Raw genomic sequence first — 19,825 nt, forward strand, 5'->3', positions numbered from 1 at the left:
ACAAAACATTAACTCTATAATAATGTAAAAAATATAACAAAATATATAAACAAATATAAAATCCAAGTAAAAAGTATAGAAGGGTAAAAAGCTTATACATAGACAATATAGAAAGCAAATTCTATCAGCACAGTCCTATCAGTAAGTCCTATCAGTAAAAATATTAAAAAAATATATAAGATATCTAAGTAAGAAGTATAGAGAGATAAAAAGCTTATATATAGACACAAAATAGAAAGTAAGTCCTTTCAGTAAACTCAGGGGGACCAAAAACGTAGCAAATATTTGGCCACATGTGGACATGATCCAAAAAGTTCAGTCTTTGAATTTAGACATGTGGCAGGGTCTAAGCTGCCTTTCCAGATGAGCCATCTTTCCGTATCACATAGACCACACCTTCTGCTGTCACTGGATGTTGTAACTGGCACCTTTGGTTTTTAAAAGATAAAAGTGCCAGTTACAACATTAGCAGATGTATGGATGTTATGATATTACCTGCATTATAGTAATGAGATTAAGATGAACATCAGTTTGTGGAAAAGTTTGGAGCCAGTATGTTAAAAATTAAGGTATCAGAAATTGATTTTAAAAAAAATATATAAAACAATTTATGAATACTTGATGAGAGAGGATAATAGTGATAGTATTACATTAGCTAGGACTACAGAATAGCTGGAACTGAGTTAAGACTAGAAAATCATAAATCTTAAAGTATTTGGGTTAATGAGAAAATCACAACAACAGAAAAAGCAATTTTATATATTGTTTCAGTCAACATCAGTATGATAAAGATATATAAAGGTGAAATATTCACTTTGAATGCATCTACCAATGGATGCATGCACATTAATTGAAGTTTCTCATATATCATAGAATCCAGTATTTTACTGAACTAACTTTTCAGGTTCTTCAATTGGGGTAGCTCACAAATGTGCCAATTTATTCCGCAAAGGTGATAGAAGTAGATATCATTCTGAGAATATCCTTGATTTAAATTTAGATATAAAATGATTATTTCTTTTTTCATATTGTTTACCAGTGTGGCAAAATAACATGTAACATTTCTACATTTAATTTCATTTGAGTTTTACTTTGTTGTTCAGCATTATTTCAATGTTAGTGTTTCTTTTTTACATACAAAGTTGGAAAACTTAGTTACATCGTTCGTTGTGTGGAATTGAAATAAGTAGTTGCATTGGGGAAACTGGCAATCACAATGAATGTCTGATATATTTAGTACAGAAACATCAATTTTACATTCGAACAACTATTCCTAGTATATCTGGTGTACTGAAAGAAAAGAATTATCTCATAGAAAGGAATGTTGTTGCTTTAATTTGCTGCTGTTCCTACATTGAAGAATTTCTTCTAATTCACTTGAATATTAATCTAGTTAGTCTATTGGATGGGAGTTTGAGTAACTTATTAATGCATACACTGTTTTACTTTCTTGCTTGTCCCATGCCTTTTTTTAATTAAGGAGCATTACCATTTTGATATCGTTTATAAATTTAGTAGTCACTTGAATGTGAGAATGATTGGGGAACATGTAATATGCTTTAACTAATTGTTTCAGATACCTAATTAGTTGGAAATAGATATAGAACTCTCTTGGTTTTCTGACTCTGAACCTGGTGAAATATCTGAGATGTGACATCTGGTGGAGAAGAAAGGACAGCATGAGTTGTTGGGTGATACACATTTTCAGTTGAGTAAACAAGAGTAATGTGAAATGAAGTGCTTTGTTCATAGATACAACACACTGCCTGACACAGAAATTGAACCCATGACTTATAATCATGAGCTCAGTATTTTACCCATTAGGTCACTTGACTTCACTCAACTACAAAGAGCTTAATAATATGAGACATTGGTTTTTTTGTTTGCAAAGACATTATTTATTAAATATCTTGGTTTTTGTATTACAAGAGTAGGATAAGCTGTGTTTTAGCAAATCATATGAATGTGGTCAACAGGATGTACACTAAATTGCATTTCTACTCTGATAATTTTACTCATTATTTCATACTTCCGTATGTTTTATAGTTTTTGTCTTGTTTAAGCCATCACAGCTAAATCCTTGCTAGAGTACCAATTTGTGTTTTTCCTCTTGCATTATTTAATTGTAGACTGTGTTAGGTCAATGAGAAGCAGAAACACTATGATGCAGGTCTAGATGACTTCTGGTATTTACTTTTGAAAAAGGAGCTGTGGATTGGCAGTGTTATTTAGTTGCATCACTATGGTCTGAGTTCAAATCCTGCTAATGCCAATTTTACATTTCTAAAGTTGATAAAATAGAATACAAGTTATGTATTGGGATCAACTGAATCAACTACACTCTCCCCCAAGTTTTCAACCCTATGCTGTTGCCATTATTTAATCATAGGAGAAAAGGTGATGTCTGTGACCTTGGCAATACTTCCCAGGTCAGTGAGCTGGTAGTTGTTATTTTACCTCAAGTCTGCCCTGATATAGCAGAGCTATGATCATAAGTATTTCAACTTTGACCAACTAGGACTATAATTATCCAGTGAGGAAGGTGTATGACCTAGGTGTTTAGCTCATGGTCTTAATGTCATATATTCAGTCTCTTGATCATTGTGTTCTTGATCATTGTGTTCTCGAGCAAGATACTTCATTTTAAATTGCTCCAGTCCATTCAACTGTAAATGATTACTAGCTAAGGTGCTAGTGCAGCTCTCCATTCCTCTAGTAGTCACATCCTGGTACTAGATAAAAGGTGGAGCTAAAATGATGTTTACGACTACTAGAAATTACATAAAGTTGAGTGGCCCCAACCACTTGTTGCAAAAACATAGTACATGTTACCAAGCCAAACTTGTTTATAAATAACGGCTGGTACTATTGAACTTATTTTACTATCCAATGACTCATTATCTATATAAAGCAATATGGTATAATGTGAAAGAAACTTGGCAGAAATTTCTAGCAAACTGAGTGACAACATCGAAACCTTTACGTTGACTTATTACTAAGCTTCAGAACAGTAATACTTATCTTTTTCTACTAATCCGAGTGACTTTTCAGTTTTCACACACACTCTTTATTTGCACATTTTATTTGGTTGATCTGTCAATAAGCATTTTATTTAATCTTTATCTACAAAATTTATTATAACTCAAACTACAATAAGTGCTATATATGAGCCTACAATTTCTGATTTCCCTCTACTAATGAGTACTGTTTAATGAATGGAGCATCAATTAATTTTGGAAGCAATTTTAATTAAATATTCATTTTAGTATCTACTAGTAAAGATCTTTAGATATGTATCTACAAACATGTTTACACAGCTCAGTTGAAACAGTTTAGCCATAAGGCAGAGCATTTTCATGGCAAAGTTACTCTTACACATCTAAAAGATACAGCCTTGTATGTATTATATAACTAGAATTATATATGTGTACATGTGTATACGTGTGCATGTGTGTGTACATATATGAATTTGTTCAATGATGGCTATGACTAATTCTTCATTTCCTTATCAAAATATGATTATGTTATCTTCTAGCATTGCTGTTTGTTGTTAGTAGCTCATTTAGAACTTGAGAAATGTTCTATAATAAGAAATAAACCATACTTAGAGTTGTGAACAGAAGTTAGTGGAAAATAAATGTCAGAATACAATTGCCACAAACTTGCTCCTTCAAATATCATATCAGCATCATTACTCGACAAGTTTATTACTTTCTGTCTTAGTGAAATATAATTACAATAATAGGGATTTTATTAAAGAGAAATTCTTTGTTTAAACCAATCAAAATTTATAATAATTATTCTGTAGAATAAAGCTGGCAGCACTTTGGACAATTTACACTGGAATATTTTTACATTCTCACATCTTTATACTTTGTTAAATGACAGACGTTAAATTATCTAAATTCCTTTTAGAATTCTGAAATTTGATCCCCTACATGGTATCTGATCAACAACAAAAGCACTGCTGAGTTTGGAATGCGAAGTGTCACTTCTTGCCAACTGCAAAGGAGTTGTTGGAATGCCTTCCAGGGTGTAATTAGGAACAGGTACAGACCCCCTGAAGAAATCACAGCATAGTCTGGATAATGTCATAAAGATCATAAAGTAGTCAGTAAAATACAATGATGTCTAAATTGCAGTCTGCATCAATAAGAAAACTAATAAAAATTCAATTTCACATGAAACAAATTAAATTTCTTTTTGATCTTTTAAGTAAAAGCAGCAGCAGAATATTTATTTTTAAATCTGAACAGTAACTGTTATAGATTGAATAGTAAATTTTAGTTTGAGTAATCTTATTTACTTCAGTCCTTCTGGACAAAGAGAAGAAGGTAGATTAAACATATTTCTGAATAAACTATTTTTATTTAGAATTTAAAACATGAGAAAATTTGCACCTTGATCCTAATGTATAACCCTTTTGAGTGCAGAAGAAAAATATATTTTTTAGCAAACCTGTCAACGGATAAATGTATGAAATGGTATAATTTCAGGATGATATTTATTATAATTTTGGTATCTATGCTAGGACATTGGTTGTTGAATCCATTTTCATTTGATATCATAAATTGTTTGAAGACTTTGTCAGTGGAAATAGTGAACTCTAGGATTCCAAAGGGAGAAAAAATATATGCAAATAATATTATCTCCCATTGATGTTGATATCATTAAATAATGTTTGTGTAGTAGATATGAGCATCACGATCTCATTTACCTTCCTCTAAATTACTGAGGCTATATACCCAAGTTATAAAAGTCACTATTATGACAAGTCTTTAATTTTAGTATCTTCTATCTGAAATAAACTTGGTGACAAACATCTACACATTGTCAAATGATATATTATCATTTATCCTCCAATACTCAGTATAACATGAATAGATATTTTTTTTAAAAATTGACTCTATTCCAAGTTATATTTTCACAATAAAGAATAATTTACCAAGATATACATGGTTTCTTTCTTTTCCTTCAAACTAGATAGAAAATATTTTCTATTGGTAATATCTCATATAATGAGAGGTCAAGTATAATTCTGATATACAATATTTTCTAAGAGATATTTCAAAATTATTCTTATATATTACTAAACAAAGAATGTATGATGATAGCTGAATAAGATGTAGTTTAGTAATAGACAAGGAAAAGAGAGAAAGAATTTAAACTAATTTTATTTGATGAGTAATTTATAAAATGTAACAATACTTTCTGATAAGAAGATATGTTGTTATTTATATTGATATTCATTCCAAAATAGCAAATAGTTTTCCTTGAATAGGTGGCAGGTCAGACATTTTTGTTTACTACCTGATTTTGTTTTACTAACAAAGTTATGAACTATAATTGATATCTCAATTACACTCTATGTTGATTATCAAATACATTATTTTGTTTTGTTTCAAATAGTTTTGTAACCTAGTATATATAATTATTGAATCTGAACAAATATCTTAGCTAGATTTCTACTGATTTCTTTGAATAGATTCTCTATTCATTAAACTTACTTGAGACTACTTTTGACTCTAACATACAAAAGCCTTAATGTTTGAAAGTGTTTGTTTTAATTAAAACTTTACATCATCATTTTATTGAAGAATCAGTTATTAACTTATGTTGCAACTAACAAGTTAATAATGAAAATGTTTGTCATTTTACTAAATTTCTCAAATTTCTTGATTATTTTCAAAATTAATTGAAATTCATAAGCACTGTATTTTATAAGAAACATGTTTAAAAAAAGAAAGTATTTCATACACATATCAGGCATATAGTGATTTCTAGCAATGAAATTAAAATTTCAGAAGAATAATTTTAAATATTCTCAGTATGTAGGACATGGTTTTATAGGAAACCAGCAGTGACATTTGTTAAATATTACAAATATGGATTAGTCTCTATTAGAAAAGCAATTCTAAAACTGTGGAAGGAAATTTATTACAAGCTGGTAATATGTAGAGATCAAGGAAATACATAATGAGGTAGATAAGCATGATCTGACAGAACAAGAATTTGCAAAATAATAATTACGAGAGCAGTAATTTCACAAAAAATTCACACGTAGTCTGGCAAACATGCAAAAAAGTATGCCACCTTTACAAAAGATATAAGGCAATAATCACTGTACATAATGCGCTTATTTCATTGCATAATGAGAATAGATATTTATCAAAAAATGGTATCTAATGTAGACAAATTTTTTGATAAATATGTGGTCAGCATTTGAATTTATTTTAACTAAAAACTATTGTAATTATCAATAACTAAAAGAAATTTTGTTGCTATGCAACTGTGTGTGGGAACCTGTTTCTATTGTGGTTCACTTTTGATATCAATATCATTCTATAATTTGTTATTCAACAAAGAAATATTTAAATGCAATATCAAAATAAAAAAAAAAATTCTTAAATTTAGGATATGCACATTTCAATTTTGAAAAACCAATATACATTCAATACATTACACAATTAGACATAAACATCTATTTCTTTCAATGATTCATCAAATTTTAAAATATATTAAACTTTCTAACTAATAACAGAGAGTAAAATATAAAAAGAACTAAAATATTTTTGATGTAATTTCTTTGTTGCTATCAGACAAACAACTTCCTTATTGTTGATGTTTTTGTTTTTGACTACCATCTAAACTAGTGAAAATATTTGTACCTTATCATTCACTATGTACTACTGGCATTTGTGTTATCAAATGTCAAATAGAAGAAATATCTAAGAAGGAACAATATTGTTCAAACTTGAATATGCAACCATAAAATTACTAACTCAGCATTTTATTAGTAAGCCACCATTATATTCATGCAACATATATGTAGAGGTTAAAATCAATAAACCAAAGGCTTTGATATAATGTACTGATATCTCAAATTTGAAATGCTATAAACTTTATAAAAATACACTCAAACCTCACTACATGAATGATATCACTGTTGCCAACAATGAAACAATTTCAAGAAATACTGAATAGGTAATGACACATTTTCATCTGCTTACTTTCCCATTTAATTCCTCTGTGAAAGCCAGAAGCATGATATGCCAATATTATAGCTTTCAGGCATTGTTTTCATCCAACATATTGATCCAATAGAAATGACTTTCAATCAGCTAAAGGGTTAGTAGTTGTAAATTTCTTTGTTGTTCAGTTTAATCAGTCTACCTACTGAATTTTAGATTTATACATCTATTGATTGCACAGTACTTGAGAAAGTCTAGCAATAGCTGTCACTGAATTTTCTTTGTTTAGCAAGTTATCTAATAAATTTGCATACTGTTTACGATTAATTCATTGAAAAATTGTGATAATTTAACATACGCTATAATTTAGTCAATCGCTGGTCAACTTTGACCATTCTTAATTAATGTCATTCTTCTGATTGAAGTTTTGATAGAAACCAGTATAAATGTTCACAAAAGAAGGATGTATTGATTTCTGAGAAATTCTTTTCTTCAATATGAAGAAAGAAATAGAAAATACATGTTGGCGACATTTTTAGCTATTAATCAATTGTATTGTCCTATAATAATAATAATAATAATAATAATAATAATAATAATAATAATAATAATAATAATAATAATAATAACTATAATAATAATAATGGCTTATTTTATTCTATTTTTATATCGATATTTATTTCTCTTATCATAGCTCCATGAAAACAAGGAATTAGAACAAAACTCATTAAAATGGAAATTGACACAAACCATCACAATAGTGCATTTCAGGTGCTTGGCAAAATAGACAAAAACTGTCAGAATGTTTAGTGCAGGAATGTAGCAAGGTGGCACAAAAAGAATACAACTGAAAATGAGATAGAGTAAGAACAAACGACATGGGAAAGTTAATAAAAACTTGGATTCAAAATACATAAAAATTAGTAACATGATCAACCTTAAGCTATTTTTGAAAATGGTTATTGTAAGATCCTATGGATGGAATTTCCCAGTATGAGCTGATTATGTGATGGGATAAGATCTGGAATTCAAGATAACTGGTGGTTGTTTGTACTGACAAAAATTAATCCATCTGAAAGCTTGTAGGTGAGATCAGGATGTTGATTTGCCTTGAGGTGTCAGAGAATTTATAGACTTTTATAATCATATATTGCCAAATGTTACATTCTTTTATTCCTCATGACAAATCAGCTGGCTGAACTTCTGTACAAAGACTCCAATAGATCTAGTAAAAATGGCATGAAGATCAAACAAGAGATAAAAGAATCAAATTATATAAGTCTAAATTATTCGATATTCTATAGTAGTAGATTAAAAAAAGAAAGGAGAATATCTTTTTACCAATTTGTCTTATTTCTTTCAGTCATTGGACTACAGCTATGCTCGAGAGGTTTAGTTAGACAAACCAGTCCCAGAACTTACATTTTGTAAAGTCTGCTGGTACTTATCCTATTGGTTCCTTTTACTGAACCACTAAGCTATGGGGACCTAAGAAAAAGAACACTGGATGTCAAGTGGTGGGGTAACAAACATGAACGTAAAGATACACTCATGCCATGCAAATATAAATATATACATACATATATATATATATATATATATATATATATATATATATATATATAGAAAGAGAGAGAGAGAGAGAGAGAGAGAGAGAGAGAGAGAGAGAGAGAGAGAGAAAGATAATAATGGAGATAAATGCAGTTAAGCTTGATATAAATATATGATGAAAGGCAAAGTCAGTTTCAGCAGAATTTTAAAATAATAATGATAAAGATGATAATGATTTCTCTGCATCGATATAAGAACTACACAGTAAAATTATATTACAGCAATTGGATAGTATTTATTTTATTGCTCCTGAAAAAATGGAAAATAGCACCCGCTACACTCTCAGGGTGGTTGGCATTAGGAAGGGCACCCTGCTGAAGAAAAATTGCCAGATCAGATTGGAACCTGGTACAGCCACTGGCTTTCGAGACCTCAGTCAAACCGTCCAACTCATGCCAGCATGGAAAACGGACGTTAAACGATGATGATGATGATGATGTAGCCTATTAAGATTTGAACTCAGGATTGAAAGTAAACATTAAAATGCATATACATTTCGATCAACATTGTACCATTTCTTATATTCAGTGGCTACTTCAATAATGAAAGGATGTTAATGGGATTTGCATAATACATTGATCCTGACTCCTTTATCATAATAAAAACGATGTCATTGCTTTGTTTTGTTTGTGGTTTGTATAATCCTCTTTCAAATATTTAATTTAATTAATAAATAGCAAAATTCATAGAATATTCCAGGGAATATTTAATCCATTTATATGATGATTCAGGAAAGATTCAGGAAAAACATTATATATAATGTCCAGTAATGTAGCATTTACTGAAAGGGAATATCAGTGAAGCTAATTTAACTGAGCATACCTGCTTCCAAAGTTGTGATCTTGAGCATATATCAGAAATCAATATTATTGAACTTTCATTTACTTTTGGGTACTTATGAAACTCATCACAAACGTTTTTAACAGAGGCAATTATAATTGTCCTAGAATGTTGTAGCTTTAGTGTATCATTACTATACATCTAACATGCTGACCAATCAACTTTCTTTTTATTTCATATTGAAGAAGAACAAATGCAAGCAATATTCTTTTATCCTTTTATTTGTTTCAATCATTTGACTGCAGTTAGGCTGGAGCACTGCCTTTAGTTGAACACATCGACCCCAGGACTTATTCTTTGTAAACCTAATACATATTTTATTGGTTGCTTTTGCCAAATCACTAAGTTATGAGGAGGTAAGCTCACCAATATTGGTTGTCAAGCGATCGTGGTGGGGACAAACACAGACACACAAACATTTACATGTATATACATGCTGTGCATTTATAGTGAAAAATATTGTATGTGGTGATTAACGATATAAAGTCTATTTCTCAGCATATTGGCATAGAATTTTTTTTCTTTTGCCTTTATTTATAATTATATATATATATATAAATGCGACGGGCTTATTTCAGTTTCCATCTACCAAATCCACTCACAAGGCTGTGGTCATCCCAAGGCTATAGTAGAAGACACTTGCCCAAGGTGCCATGCAGTGGGACTGAACCCAGAACCATGTGGTTTGTTAGCAAGCTGCTTACCACACAGTCACTTCTGTGCCTTTTGTCACTTGTGTGTGCCTTTTCTTGCACTTGTGTGAATATATTGCTTGTATTTGTTCTTTCTTTTTATTGCTTGTATCAACTTACAGTCTGAAGTGGTGTCATGTAGTGAGTCAAGGAAATGCTATTTTGTTGTCATGGATTAACACAGTTGTGCTTGGGCAAACTGGCAACGACCACGCTTGAATGTTGTTTTCCACATGCCACCAGCACATGCGCTGCTAAGGCGATGCTGGCAATGATCACGCTCGAATGGTGCTTTTTATGTGCCACCAGCATGGGAGCCAATCCATGGCTCTGGAAACGATCATGCTCGAATGTGTGATGATGATGAAACTGAGGAGAAGAGGAAGGAGGCCATGACTAGGGCCCTGTACACCTTCACTTTGGAGGACTTCCATAAGGCATTCATAAAGTGGCTGGAGCATTACAACAAGAGCATTGAACTCAGAGTATCCTACTTTGAAGGAGATTTAAAGTTTTGTACTTCTTTGAAGTTAATAAATGTCTCTTCTGAAAAAAAATCTTAAAATTTCTGGAATGCACTTTGTGATATGCTCATCATATGATAACCATTACTATAAATGCTGACTTTACAAGTTAAAAGGAAATAAAATTATAGGGAAGAAAACATTGGCTATATTAGTCATAGATATATTGAAAGACTAAGGATTTAGTTAGAATGCATTTGATTACAAGTCTGCTCTTTTAGGCCTAATCTCAGATCAAAGAATAACTTATTAAAGTAGCTAAGGCCAACCAACAAGTATTTTCTCAACAACACATTCTAACTCCTGTCCCTTAGATGTGCCATCTCCTCCCCTTACCTTTTCCACTTATTCAACAGTGGCTTCTGTTCCTCAGAGCTTCTTGAATTGATGTCACCTCTGCTGAAGGCCTCCGTATTGTTCCCCACTCCCAGTCCTCACCAGTTTGCATATCAAGTTGCATGAGCCCACTTTTCTTGAAATTTTTCAGGAGCACATCCTTGGATCTTATCTCTAAATAATCTAATGTTTTTTATCACATACATGTCTCTACTGAGCCACAATATACCCCAAGTTCTGTAAATAAATGTAATTTTTATATGCATTTATTTATCAATTTCATTTCATTTAATGGTGTATATTTTCTTATTGAAAATATGCTCAAAATACTTGCTAAATTTGATTTAGGAATACAACAATCCACCACAGAATGATGCAAATATTCCAGTTGATAAAGGTGGTCTCTTCTTACTGATTCCATTTTTCTGACATCCAGGACCACACATTCAAATATGTAACATGAAATCAAGCTTTTGTTGCCCAGCAGAAGCAGTAGTGTCTTAATTAAATCATGTCCCATCAACTTCATGACTTATTCCCTATTCACAGGTTCACTTGGCCACATCAAAATGGAATATTTCTACAACTGGAATGCAATAATATTAAATCTCTTCTTGCTATGTTAGTTGGGAGGTTTCATATTTTGTATTTTGTATATTGTATACCTAACTGAAAATATTTATTGAACATCAGTTGCAACTTCAAAGATACCTTTAATTCACTTATCAAAATAATGATGCCAGTATAGAATGTCTGTGTCTAGTTTACCATTTGAATAGAAACAGTCTTTTGAAAAAGACAGAAAAATACTGCAAAAATATGTAATGAACTCATAATTTTGTGGATCAATTAAAAGGCATATAATCAATGGCTGAAAGAAATTGTAATTCCAAAACTGCGATTTTCAAATGAAAGACCTTTAGTAATTTTGGCTTGTATACTATTAAGAGGAAGTAATGTTTAACTTCCTTGCTTTGCTGCCACCAGTATTTATTCATTACTCCTAATAATATATTTTCTGGAATCTTTTTTCTCTAAATTTCTTTCTATATTTTCTTTATTTCTTTCCTTGTACATTCAAAAGCCAAGACAAAAATAGTGAATGAAGGAAAAAAAGCTTGTGTTTGTCATGATTGTAGCTCATTTTGGTTGACTCTTGAGTATGGAATAATGTTAAAGATTTACCTGAGAAGTACAGAAATAAATGCAGTAGGAGAAGCTATTGTGGTAACATTAAAAAGAGCCTCTATATGGGAAGAAGGTCAAATATTCAACATGGAAAGAGAAATAAATTAAACTTATTCAAAGATTTGCCGGATGTCACAGGCACGATTTTCCTGCAGTCATGTGTAGATGTTAACTTTTCTTCATTCAATTTTGTCACATCTACCTTTCTTGCAATTTTTCTGACTTCGATACAGCAGGAAAAAAAGGTAGAAGAGAATATTTGATAACAAAAAATAATTCAATGAAAATGAAATAAAATAACTAAAATTACAGAAAATTGTTTCTTCTGTTAGCATATGTTGGAATGAAGTAAAATTCCTACATACTAAGAGCCTTTACATACTTATAGTCACATGCATCTGTCTGTCGAATTATACATACATACAAACATACATACAAATATGTATATATGTATGTATATATATATGTATATATATATATATATATATATATATATATATATATATATATATATATATATATATATACAGACACATATATGTATGTAAGGATATAAGTATATATACATGTGTACATGTATATGTGTGTGTGTCTGTACATGTCTGTGTATATATATGTGTATATATATATATATATATATATATATATACACTTATATATGTATATGTTCATATATGTATGTATATATATATATATATATATATATATATATATATATATACACATACATATATATGTATATGTTCATACATGTATGTATATATATGTATATACATGAATATATGATGAATATATGCAAACATTTGTATGTGTATTTATACATATATACATACCTATACTTATATACGCCTATACATATATATATATATATGTTTGTATTATAGGTGACAACTTTCATTACATATAAACATGTAAAAGAATGTGTGTGTTTAAATGTATAAAGAAATTGTTCCAATGCGTAGGTATATCAATGTTCCTAAATTCTTGAAAAGTTTAATTCATAATTTTATTTATACAAAAGAAAGTTCTGATTTGAAATATGCCTTATATTTGACATCATTATATGAGTGCATAAGTATGTAAGCATATTTATCTATCTGTCTAACTAGCTAGCTTGCTACCTGTCTATCTCTCTCTCTCTCTCTCTCTCTCTCTCTGATATATGTATATATATATATATATATATATATATATATATATATATATATATATATATATATATATATATATATATATATATATATATATATATATATATATATATATATATATATATATATATGTATGTATGTATGTATTATACATATATACATACATACATATTTATATACATAAATGTATATGTATGTATTATATATATATATATATAAATATATATATACATGTATATATACACACATACATACAGATAAATAGATACATACTATATATCATTTATCACATTCTATGACTGTACATATGTATAATATATTTGATAAATGTGTATGTATACACACACATATATATATACTTCTAAATATACATATATATATATATATATATATATATATATATATATATGGCTGTGTATGTGTATTTGTTTGTATGTGTGACTAGCATAATCGTGAAAATACTTGTGGTGACAAGTAAGCACTACATTATGTGCCTGTACATTAAGCAAGTATTCACATGATAACTTTTACAAGCATGCTTTAAATAGAGTTTTATTATTTTATATTTTAGCTTATATTTAAATTTCAAATCTTGCAATAGGAAATGTATCAACTATATACTTCTGCACATATAATCATATGTACAAGAATGAAATGCTAATACACAGAAACACCTCCCTCACTATTTTTAAGATTGACTGTCAGTGACATTCTTGAAATATTTTCACAATGGTAAAGATAGAAGTTGGTAGGCAGGTAGCTATGATGTAGGAAGAAATGTAATGTGTGAAGGAAACAATAATAATGATGATGATGATAATAACAATAATAATAATAATAATAATAATAATAATAATATTGTAAAAAAGGGAAAAATTGAATTGAGAAGAGAATAGTGGGGGTGGAAAAGGTGTGAAAGAAGAGAAGGGGAATAGTAAGAGAGGATATGTGGAAGAAGAAGAAAAAGAAGAAAAGCAAAAGCAAGTTGTCTACACTTTTCGAATACTTTATGCTGTGCAAAATACAGTTTGTGTATAACAAACAGCTTCTTGCGACTTCTAATTTTGGTGCAGCTGATGTTTGACTTCAAATTTAATTTGGGAGATTTGAGAAGTAAGAGATTCCTTAAGACCAGCAGGCAGCCGCTGGTATTTGATTAGTAATATGAAAGGGGAATGTAGGGGAAGATTTTTAATCCTTTTTTTGAAGGAAAGATCAAAAGAAGTCAATCAAGACTACATTATGGAGAGAGTGCTTTAAGAGTCTGTTGGCTATATACTATCACCTCTCTTTGATTTAATCATGTTGACCCAAATAATTCACTTTGATACTTTCATTTCACTCTCCATAACCAAGAAGAAAATGTAAAGTAAAAAGACAAACACCTTCAGATAAAGAGAAAATAAACAAGGAAGTAGTGTTAATGATAATGAAAATGACAACATGATTATGATGGTGATGGTAGTTGTAGAGATGATGCAGACAGTGGTTCTATAAAGATGAAAGAAGCTCTAGATTGTCCGCACAAATAATTTTTTATGCTATAAGTGCAAATACGGATTGTGACAGGAAAATTTCTACATTGAATCTCATTTCTTCATTATCAAAAATATTTCAACAAATTTCTACACTTAGAAATATTTTGAAACAAGCCTTGCCCTTAATTGACAAGGAGGTATTTTTGCCTTTCAATAAAACTGTCTTGATACAACAACTAATCTCTTCCACAAGAATTTAAAACAACAAAATTTAAAACATTTATTAAACAATAATGAAAACAAACATGTGGTGTATATAAGTCTGTGTTATTAAGAAGCTCAGGCCAACCAATACTTAGTGAATGAATTTGGTTGAAGGAAGCTATGTAGAAGCCCTTTATATTTGTATATGTATATACATGTATTTCTGTCTGCCTTTGTGTTTCTGTTTGTCCCAGTGTTGACTCGTTTAGGTCCCCATAACTTAGCAGTTAAGCAAAAGAACCCAACAGAATACAAACCACACTTTAAAAATAAGTACTAAGGTAGATTCGTCTATCTATACATATACATATATATATTTACACACACACACACATACATACACACACACATATTTATACACACACACACACATATATATATATATATATATATAAGTTAAAAGACATATTCACAATAAGTTTCCACCCATGCCAGCATGGAAGACAAACATTAAATGATGATGAAGATGATCACACACACACACACACACACACACACACACAAATACATTTTTGTGTGAGTGTGTGTGTGTGTATATATATATATATATATATATATATATATATATATAATACAAAGAATATATATACATGTATACACACATATATGTACATACTTACATCTACATGTGTATATACATGCATATCAGGGTACAGGACGTTAGAACAATAAACTACAGACAACGGAACGAACACATAGGAAAACGGAAAGCCCCTTCGAATATCCCTTCATCAGCTGTCTCTATTCTATCTAGACGTTTCGAAGACAAGACAGAACGTACTCTAGAATAGTCTCTTCTGGCCTCTACTTCACTGCTCCTGTCCCTTCCTCCTTGTTCCACTTCCTCCCTGCTCTCGTGTGACCTGTGGTCAACTTTCTTTTCACTCCAGCCGCTGTGAAGGCAAGACGAACTACTAGCGTTCTACCTCAGATTTGCGTTTGGCCGTACGGCTTTTGAATGTTGTTTTCACTGTCCATTTTTTCCTGTCTTGGTTTGTGTTTGCCACCTTGGAATCCTCTGTGTAGTGGGTTGATCCACTACTCAGGAAGAGACTATTCTAGAGTACGTTCTGTCTTGTCTTCGAAACGTCTAGATAGAATAGAGACAGCTGATGAAGGGATATTCCAAGGGCTTTCCGTTTTCCTATGTGTTCGTTCCGTTGTCTGTAGTTTATTGTTCTAACGTCCTGTACCCTGATATGCATGTATATACACATGTAGACATAAGTATGTACATATATGTGTGTATACATGTATATATATTCTTTATATTATTACATTATTGAACGCACACGTCCTATTTTGCAAGTAAGTCTATATATATACATATATATATATATATATATATATATATATATATATATATATATATATATCACAAGTTAAAACTAACTTGGCCAAAGATGGCTTAATTCCTGTGATTTGGCTGTTTCAGTGCTTGTAGCACAAGGTTCTTGCTGACCAGTTGTATAAACACAAATGTTTTCTGCAACACAAGTTCATAAAAGAGATCCTCACATGTTAAATAATGCAGCATTCTCTTTTCTAACAGAACATCCACGTTAAGTTGGGGATGTAGATTACTTTTTGGCATTAATACTGCTTCTGTTGCTAGTGATTATCTTTATTGAGACCACTGACTATTTGCAACACCAGTGACTGAAAAGACACTGAGATTCTATACGTTACTGATGGCAGATTCTGCTGCTACATCTAGCTGGATGTCTGCCATTGACAAGGTTAAAGAAGGCCAAAATCATGTCATATGGCAGTTCTGGCAACCACAGCAGATGGTTTTCACTCGGCTGGGACATAAACACGTGTGCTTTTATGCACCACAATCCATAAGAGAGGTTCACAGTATTCTAGGTTCTAACACAACACCCACTTGGTAGTAATACTGCTTCTGTCCCTATTAATTATATATGTGTGTGTGTGTGCATATTCTTATAATTTAGAAAGGTTAGACCAGTCATAAGTTCCTTAAAATTATCTATTAACATCTACCTCACATGCAATCAGCTGTACCTGGCTTTCCCAAGGTTTGGTAAAAACTAAAATGAATTATGCAGTAAAGAATTCTCTGTATTGGGAAAAATTGCTTTAAAGAAAATTGCTGATAATCGTCAGTTTATCCAAGAGTGTTGTTTCAGTCAGAATTGTTGCATCTGAATAATTCAAAAGCTGGTTCAAGTTGAGCTTCATATATTTTCTGAAAAAATTAATTTCTTTCAAAATATTGCCCTACCTAGCATAATTGCTTTAAATTAAATTTTTTATATATAATCAGTAATTTTCTCACTGTTTATTGTAATACTTTCATACATGAAATATTCAGTTTAGAAAATAGCAGAAAATATCACATAGCTAGTGACCTCCTTAACCCTTTAGCTTTCACATTGCTTTGAATTAATAATGCTTTATCCCATAGCTTCATGATGTCGATGACATCCTTGTTTATTTTTACAATATTGTAGTGTATGTGTATGTGTGAGAGGCTACATCAAGCCAGTTTGCAAATAAAATAGGCATAATATTTGGGCCAGATATGGCCTGTTTAAATACTAAAGGATTAAATAATGTTACTCCATATAAAATTTCAGCTATCTAGGAGTGAAGTTGTGGCCTGCAACTAGCTTTGTATATATGACAATTTTTAAGGAACATATGATAAAAACTAATATGGAAAAATTTATTAATTATAAATTACAATTTTGAAAATTTTTAGAATAGTATTGCATTATGCTTTTTGTTCACATATTTTATATATTTCATTAATTATCATTTATAATATACCTGCATATTTATTTATGGTAAAATAATCAATAAACGCAACAGCATGAAGGCTCATGAACACAGAGAAAAGTGTATTGATCATTTATGCTGCTTCAACACAACTTCATTTCTTTTCTTCAACAGCAATGAATGAATTTTCTAATTTTCTTGATGTTCCACTTCTGAATATTACAGCATTAGTATCACAATATAAAGAAAAGGTAATCCAATGAGGTTTGAGAATAAAGGTGTCAAACTAGAACCATTAAAATTGATTTTCTTTAATCAAATAACCTATGTGTGAAGCTGTTTTTTAACAAGAATACTTCTCTGATAATTAATTTGACATAATGAAATTTGACTAATCACTGTACAAGAAAGGCAGCCAGTATAATTAATGCTACCTTATATTGGCGATCACTGTACAAAATAAGCAGCTAAAATAGTTGCTGTCAAATTGGCTAATTGATAATAAAGAATGTAATCTTGGAATTAGGCGGTCATTGCAAGGTGTTAGTGTGTCAGTTACAACAACACTACATTATCATTGTGAAAATTTGTACCAGCTTTCCATTATGCTTAATGTAATATGTGCCATCCTGCAAAACAAAAATGCATCAAATACTTGAGAAGTTTGTTTGCTAACTTCTTAAGTTTTAACTATAGCAAGATAAGCAATATGATATAATTTTCTTATGAGAACTATATAGTAACTCTTGAGAATTGATATGAATGCAATCTTAAAGCTTTTGGCAATGTTTACTAAAAGTAATAAACATTATTCTGCAAGGCTCTGTATGTTAATGTTACACTTTTCCATCTGAATAGTTTGCTTTTATCCTACAATTCAATATTGAATTCTTTTATGGGTGTGCACGTGTTTCAATTATAAACATTAGTCATTTACCAACGGATATTGTAGAGATAGAACAAATTAGTTACTATCAGTTTTAGATGAATAATAAAAATAATAAAAGTAGCATGCAAGTTAGACAAGTGAAAAACTAATGTGATTAAACTATGAAGAAAAGAACAGTTTTAAGTTTACGAATATTATCCTATCATTTAGCATCAAATAATCTTTTGATATAGATGCAAGAACAAATATTGACTGATGGGCAGGAGTTCTATTTACTATGATTTGGTTTTTGAATTCAATTTCAAATTGTAGTTAGCAGTTTGATAGATTAAAGATAAAAATTCAAATTATTAAATTCCTCAAAAACAACTATGGACCCTAGATACTATGGCTGATACTATGTTCGTTTTAAATAATGTAATAATAACAACTTTAAGAATTCAAGACAAATGTAAAAGAGATGTCTGCAATAGAGAATTATGTATAATTCTAACTATATGAGAAATATTCATAGATGCCTTTGAGTGGTTAAGAACCAGTACGAAGAAAATAATAGGGAACTATGCTTTGTGGTTATAGAACCTACATGCAGAGTAAATATAACATACTACTTATTACATTTGAGGTGTATGAAATTTATATTCAAATTCTCAATTCAAAATGTACAATTTACATTATATTAAAATAAATATCCAATAACAAATAACGTGTTATTCAATATATAATAAAAATCTCTTCAAAGAGGTCAGAATATTGGTTTCTGTTCAATATTAGAAAGGGTTAATATCCATTGGTTCCGACGGAGCAGTGTATTCACCTTGGAACCATATTCAGAATAGAATGCAATTTGTTCAAACAAATTTGCTTGAAGTATAGTTCTCATGATCAAGTTCACTCCAGAAATTTCAAATATAAAATCAGTTTGAGTTAAAACCACCCTACCACTTCAGAATTGGAGAAACCACAACATCAGTAATATATAACAAACTAGAAAGTTGTACTGTCAAAACTGAAATAGATACATCAATATTCAAAATTATAAGGTAAAATTACAAGTGGATTTTGTTTTTCAATTTTAGTTTATTTGGTGGTTAAAAGTCATATTTTCAAGCTATGAGTAACTGGATTTATTTCAT

Source organism: Octopus bimaculoides, chromosome 1, assembly GCF_046866305.1.
Source record: "Octopus bimaculoides isolate indiv1 chromosome 1, ASM4686630v1, whole genome shotgun sequence".
Lineage (NCBI taxonomy): Eukaryota > Metazoa > Mollusca > Cephalopoda > Octopoda > Octopodidae > Octopus > Octopus bimaculoides.